Raw genomic sequence first — 7,500 nt, 5'->3', positions numbered from 1 at the left:
TTGATTCATTTGACAAAAGAATTCTAATGACTGAAACTAGTAAAAGATAAAAGAAAAGATTTCTTTCATACATACTACGCATAACCATGAAGGTGTGTGGCTTAGTGGTCAGGGTAATTGGCCAACGATTGTAAGGTTGTGAGTTCAAAACCCAGCAGAGCATTGTGTTCTTGAGCAAGACACTTTATTTCACGTTGCTCCAGTTCACTCAACTGGCAAAAACAAGTTGTACCTATATTTCAGAGGGTTAGCCTTGTTGTTGTTTGTTCCTTCTCGAGCATTGCCTGGCTCACAAGGGCCAGTTTCTCGGTTTCCTTGGCATATAGGTTCCCCACCTGGATGGGATGCCGGTCTTTTGCAGGTAAGCTGCAAGATGCAGGAGGAAAGAGTGAGAGAAAGTTGTTGTGAAAAAGTCAACAGAAGTCCGCCATAACCTTCTGCCAGAGCCGCGTGGAGCTTAGGTGTTTCGCTCATAAACACACACATTGCCCGGTCTGAGATTCGAACCCACGATCTGTCGACCGCGAGTCCACTGCTCTAACCACTAGGCCATGTCACATCCTGTGTCACGCTGAAACTCCCTGAGAACTATGTTAAGGGCAAGTGTGTCTGTGCAGCGCTCAGCCACTTGCCGGTTAATTTCACAAACAGGCAGCTCCATAGATCAAATCAATGGAAACCTTCGTTGTCATAATGGCAGAGTGTTAGCAGTAGTCTAAGCATAACAATTCCCTTGATGCTGTAAAACCTCTACTGCTTATTCATCTAGTTTTACCATTATTCATAAAATCTTCTATCAACTACCATCATCATATTCCGAATTTCTTTTCACAGAGACTTTGTACAAACTAATCCTCCCCACCACTCCAACTACAACCATCACCACCTCCTAATATCCAAACCACAAATCTTATTTTGTTTTTAAAACACCAATCTCTCGCCCATCTCTGCTGTCCATTGCCAGACAATATTCCAGCTTTTAGTGTCTGCACTGACATAGAATCTACTAATTCTTACCTCTCACCTCTTCGACTGGATGCTGGCAACAAAGACCTCCACTTACTCCAGGCCAATGTCTCTCTCTAAGTTCATCTGCTCTTACTATTTCTCTCCAAATTCCTCTAAGTACCAATAGTAGATCGACTATCTCTTTTTTTCTATGCAATACAGCATAAAATAACTTTGTTACCATGGGCACCAGACAACATCGAGATATTCTAGCTGCAAATAATAACACAAAGATTACATTTGTGTAATTTTGTTTTATTTTTAAAAATTACTTCCAGAAAAAAAAAATTCAAAAAATTCTGTTTATTGTTCAAAATAGATGTAGGCATGGTTGTGGGGTTAAAGAAGCTAATTTTGCAACCTCATGGTTTTAGGTTCAGTCTCACTGTGTGGCACCATGGGTGTGTGTCTTCTAGTGAATGAGTATGAAGGATGGAGAATGTGTGAAAGCGTGAGGTGTGTGTGTGTATGTGTATGTGAGTATATGTGTGTGTGTGTAAGTGTGAGTGTATGTATGTGTATATATATATATGTATATGTATATATATATATGTATATGTATATATATATATATATATATATATATCATATAATTAAGGGCTAAAGAGGGTTATTCTAAAGCCAATACACTGATTTATCCACTTATAATCCGCTTGCTACAGGAGAATTTAGCCCTTAATTATATGATGTTTATACTTCAACCGTAACGGTTTTTTTTTAATATCCTGCCCACGCTTCCTGATGGATTCCTTTTCTGTAGGAAAGGGACTTCATCCTATATTGTTATAGTAATATATATATATTATATATATATATATATATATTATATAATAAACAATCAGCATCAGTTCAAGCAATGGTGGAGGAAACACAGAAACACACACAAATATATAATATATATATATATAAAAACTATGGTGAATTGAAGAAATGGAGCTGAACGCAGATTGAACAGAAATCGTTTTATTTCTGTTCAATCTGCGTTCAGCTCCATTTCTTCAATTCACCAATAAGTTTAATTTCAATTATCCGCACCAACGCACGGTTGCAACGCCAGATGGTTTGTACCTCCAACCGTGCTGTTTACTGCTGTGATTTTTGCTACTAAGGTATCGGTTAAACTTTTGATTAATCTACTACAAGATTATTCATCTTTCTATTCACATTATATATATATATATATATTATATATATTATATTATATATATGTATATATATATCTAGTTAATAATTTTGATATATATTTAAAATAATATAAATTAATTAATCTTATTGTATTGGCTTAAGTTTTTCATTGTATGATTTGCCTAATAGTGGTTTTATCTCTAATTTAATATGATATATGTATATATATATATACATTCGATGGGCTTCTTTCAGGTTCTGTCGACCAGATCCATTATGGTTCCAGGTTAGTTCCACTGCATGGAATCTTGGGCAAGTGTCTTCTACTATAGCCATGGGCCAACCAAAGCCCTCTGAGTGGATCTGGTCGACAGAAACTGAAAGAAGCCCATCGAATATATATATATATATACTATATATATATATAGATATATCTATATATATAATATATATATATATATATATATATATATATATATATATATTTGTGTGTGTGTCTGTGTTTGTCCCTCTGCCATTGCTTGACAACTGATGCTGATGTGTTTTATAGCCCCATGACTTAGCAGCTTGGCAAAAGAGACTGATAGAATAAGTACTAGGCGTACAAAGAATAATTCCTGAGGTCGATTTTTTCAACTAAAGGCGGTGCTCCAGCATGGCCACAGTCAAATGACTGAAGCAAGCAAAAGAATATATATATATGCGTATGCATACATACATACATACATACATACATACATACATACATACATACACACATGCATACACACATATATATATATTTCTGTTAGTTTGTGTGTCTTTATCACTGTGTTTGTCCCCCCCACACCCCACACCTCCAACACTTCACAACCAGTGTTGGTTTGTCTACATCCCCTTAACATAATAGTTGAGCCAAAAAAGACCAATGGAATAAGAACTAGACTTAAAACAACACAAGTCCTGGGGCCGATCCATTCATCTAAAACCCTTCAAGTTGGTGCCCACAGTCAAATGACTGAAACAAATAAAAGATGACAGACAGAAGATAAAAACAAGGGAAGGGAAAATAAGGAACCAAGGGCAATGTTTATGCTCTCATCACAATATTCTCTGTGAACTGGAATTCCTGACAAACCTTCAAAGCTGGTATCCTTTAAATGAAATAAACATCAATACTTTGCTGAAATATACAAAAAAAAAAGGACAACACTTTCTTTTCACATCAGAAAGATTTATTCTCCTTTCATATCTGTTATAGAACTATTAATATTTATGGAACTAGAATTTTTCAATAATTCGGTCTTTTTCTCCAATAGATTTACTGTTGACCTCTTTAAATTTGGTAATATATCTATATATAGATGCAGGTATGGCTGTGTGGTGAGAAGTTCTGGGCTCAATTCCACTGCATGGCACCTTGAGCAAGTACCTCCGACTATAGCCTCAGATCAACCGCAGCATGGTGAATGGATTTGGTTGATGGAAACTGAAAGAAGCCCATTGTGTGTGTGTGTGTGTGTATACAGGGTGTGATGGATAGATTGTCGTCATTTTATATTTTTAATTTCGTGCATGTGCATTGATTGTTTTTGATTTTGTAAACTATAACATATAGTAGGGTCAGTTGGGCACTGTCTGTGAGACAAACAGCACCATGATGTAATTCACTCTGCCAGAAATTTGGAAACGACATGCTGTACTGCTTGGCATTCATGCCAGAAGCTCCAATATGCTTGAAGCCAATGGCGATTATATTGACAGTTCATTCACTGCATCCTGTGTGTGTGTGTGTGTTTGTGTTTGTGTGTGTGTGTGTGTGTGGTGTGTGTGTGTGTGTGGTGTGTGTGTGTGTGTGTGTGTGTATGTGTGTGCATGTGTTTATGTATATATACATATGTATATATATTCAGGGTGTGGTGAATTAACTGCCATCTGAATTACGCAAAAATAAAAATAACACTGACATCTCATTTTAACAGATATATTTACCAAAATTACATTAAAATATCTTGAAATACTAAAGAATAAATTTATTAAATAAAATCACCATTGGCTTCAACCATGTCCTCCAGACGACTTCAGAATATCTTGCAACTCTTCTAGACAGTCTCCTTGTTTAAGTTGGTGAATACTGCCATAATCCTTACCTTCAGTTCATATTTGGTGTATTACAAGGAGTCTTGTTGGTCTCTCACTCAACTGTGCCCCACACATAATAATCAAGGAGGCTGCAGTCTGGAGAGTTAGGTGGCCAGGTGTTTGGGGTGATGTGGTCGCAGAAATTGTTTGACAGCCATGACTGGATTCTCATGCTTGTGTGGCATGGTGCAGAGTCCTGTTGCCAGACATAGGGTCTTCCAGCAGCCACCCTCTTGACCCAGAGCAGCACTACCTCCTCCAGGCACTCCAGGCCTCCATGTTGAATCTGAGGCTGTGTGGGAAGATGAATGGAGGCATAATGTTACCATCAATGGAGATCACTCCAAACACCATGATGTTGACTGGATGTTTAATTTTTATCACTCTTGGTACATGTCTTCAGATTGACACCCAAACACTCTGAAATTTTCATATTGGAGCTTCTGGCATGAATGCTAAGCAGTATAGCATGTCTTTTCCAAATTTCTGGCAAAGTGAATTGCATCATGGTGCTGTTTTTCTCACAGGTGGTGCCCAACTGACCCTACTATACTATGTAGACAACAAAATCAAAAATAAATAATGTGCATGCATGAAATTAAAATCAACAATCTACCCATTGCACCATATATACACACACACATGTATGTATGTATGTATGTATGTATGTATGTATGTAATGTATGGTATGTATGTGTGTGTATCATTTGAAAAAACCTCTCTCAGATGGTGCCCCAGCATGACCACAGAGTGAAACAAGTAAAAGATAAAAGGTGTATTATAACAAAGAAATATGTGCTGTTGTGGCCATGTGTAGGAAGTTTGCTTTCCAGCTGCATGGTTCTGGGTTCAGTCCCACCATGTGGCACCTTGGAGAAGTGTCTTCTACAATAATTCTGGGCCGACCAAAGGAAACTGGAAGAAATGTGTTGCACAAGGCCAGTTAGTTTGGGAGGAGGGTAAGTCAATTACATCAACCCAGAATTCAATTGGTCCTTATTTTATCCACCCCAGAAGGATGGAAAGCAAAGTTGACCATTGGCAGCATTTGAACTCAGAATGTAAAGACAGATGCAGTGCTGCTAAGCATTTTGCCAGCTCCCACCACCATAATAATAATAATAATAAGACTACAGAATAATAATAATAATAATAATAATAATAATAATCATCATCATCATCATCATTTAGCGTCCGCTTTCCATGCTAGCATGGGTTGGACAGTTCAACTGGGGTCTGTGAAGCCAGAAGGCTGCATCAGGCCCAGTCTAATCTGGCAGTGTTTCTACGGCTGGATGCCCTTCCTAACGCCAACCACACCGTGAGTGTAGTGGGTGCTTTTTACGTGCCACCCACACAGGTGCCAGACGGAGCTGGCAAACGGCCACGGACGGATGGTGCTTTTTACATGCCACCAGCACGGTGGCCAGTCGGAGCGGCGCTGGCAACGGCCACGATCGGATGGTTCGCTTACTTGTCACCGGCACTGGTATCACAGCTGCAATTTCCATTGATGTTGATCGACTTCGATTTTGGTTCTGCTTTCTGATATCTGATTTGATTTGGTTTGATTTTGATTTTCACTTGCCTCAATGGGTCTTCACAAGTGGAGTTTTGTGTCCCAACAAGGAAAGGTATGTATAAGTCGACTGGCTACATACCAGGTAGAGGCCACGGGTTATGGTCTCACTAGTCTTGCTGGGTCTTCTCACACACAGCATACTTCCATAGGTCTCGGTCTCTAGTCATTTCCTTAGTGAGACCTAAAGTTCGAAGGTCGTGCTTCACCACCTCGTCCCAGGTTTTCCTGGGTCTACCTCTTCCACAGGTTCCCTCAACTGCTAGGGTGTGGCACTTTTGCACACAACTGTCTTCAGCCATTCTCGTCACATGACCATACCAGCGCAAACGTCTCTCTTGCACACCACAACTGATGCTTCTTAGGTCCAACTTTTCTCTCAAGGTACTTACACTCTGTCGATTATGAACACTGACATTACACATCCATCGGAGCATACTGGCTTCATTTCTTGCGAGCTTACACATATCCTCAGCAGTCACAGCCCATGTTTCACTACCATGTAGCATGGCTGTACGTACACATGCATCATACAGTCTGCCATTTACTCTGAGCGAGAGGCCTTTTGTCACCAGCAGGGGTAAGAGCTCTCTAAACTTTGCCCAGGCTATTCTTACTCTAGCAGTTACACTTTCAACACACCCACCCCTGCTACTGACTTGGTCACCTAGGTAGCGGAAGCTATCAACTACTTCTAGTTTTTCTATGTGTCCATAGCTTACACTGGGTACATCTTATATATATATATATCATCATCATCATCATCATCGTTTAACATCTGCTTTCCATGCTAGCATGGGTTGAACGATTTTGACTGAGGGCTGGCGAGCCAGATGGCTGCAACAGGCTTCAATCTTGATCTGGCAGAGTTTCTACAGCTGGATGCCCTTCCTAATGCCAACCATTCCGAGAGTGTAGTGGGTGCTTTTTACGTGCCACCAGCACGGGGGCCAGTCAGGCGGCACTGGCAACAACCTCGCTCGAATCTTTTTACATGTGCCAGTGAAGCGATGTTGGTAACGATCACGCTCGAATGGTGCCCTTTTATGTGTCATGGGTATGGAAGCCAGTTGGCTGCTCTGGCAACGACCACGTTTGGATGGTGTTCTTGGCACCCTACTAGCACAGACATAAGTGCCAGTAAGGCGACGCTGGTAACGATCATACTCTAATAGCCGCTCTGTCAACGATCACACTCGTATGGTGCTCTTTGCACCCCGCTAGCACGAATGCCAGTCATCGAATTGATTTTGATTTCACTTGCCTCAACAGGTCTTTGCAAGTGACCAAAGAAGGAAAGGTACGCATAAGCTGGCTGGTTATGCTCCTAGCATAGGCAACATGTTATGGTCTTATTTGGCTTGCCGGGTCTTCTCGAGCATGGCATATTTCCAAAAATCTCAGTCACTAGTCATTTCCTTGGTGAGGCCTAATGTTCAAAGGTCGTGCTTCACCACTTCATCCCAGGTCTTCCTGGGTCTACCTCTTCCACAGGTTCCCTCAACCGCTAGGGTGTGGCACTTTTTCACGCAGCTATCCTCATCCATTCTTGCCACATGACCATACCAGTGCGTCATCTCTCTTGCACACCACATCTAATGCTTCTTAGGTCCAACTTTTCTCTCAAGGTACTTACACTCTGTCAAGTATGCACACTGACATTACAC

The sequence above is a fragment of the Octopus sinensis genome, linkage group LG1, assembly GCF_006345805.1.
Source record: "Octopus sinensis linkage group LG1, ASM634580v1, whole genome shotgun sequence".
Classification (NCBI taxonomy): domain Eukaryota; kingdom Metazoa; phylum Mollusca; class Cephalopoda; order Octopoda; family Octopodidae; genus Octopus; species Octopus sinensis.
The sequence above is the reverse complement of the archived record's forward strand: the minus strand, read 5'-3'. Positions refer to the sequence as shown.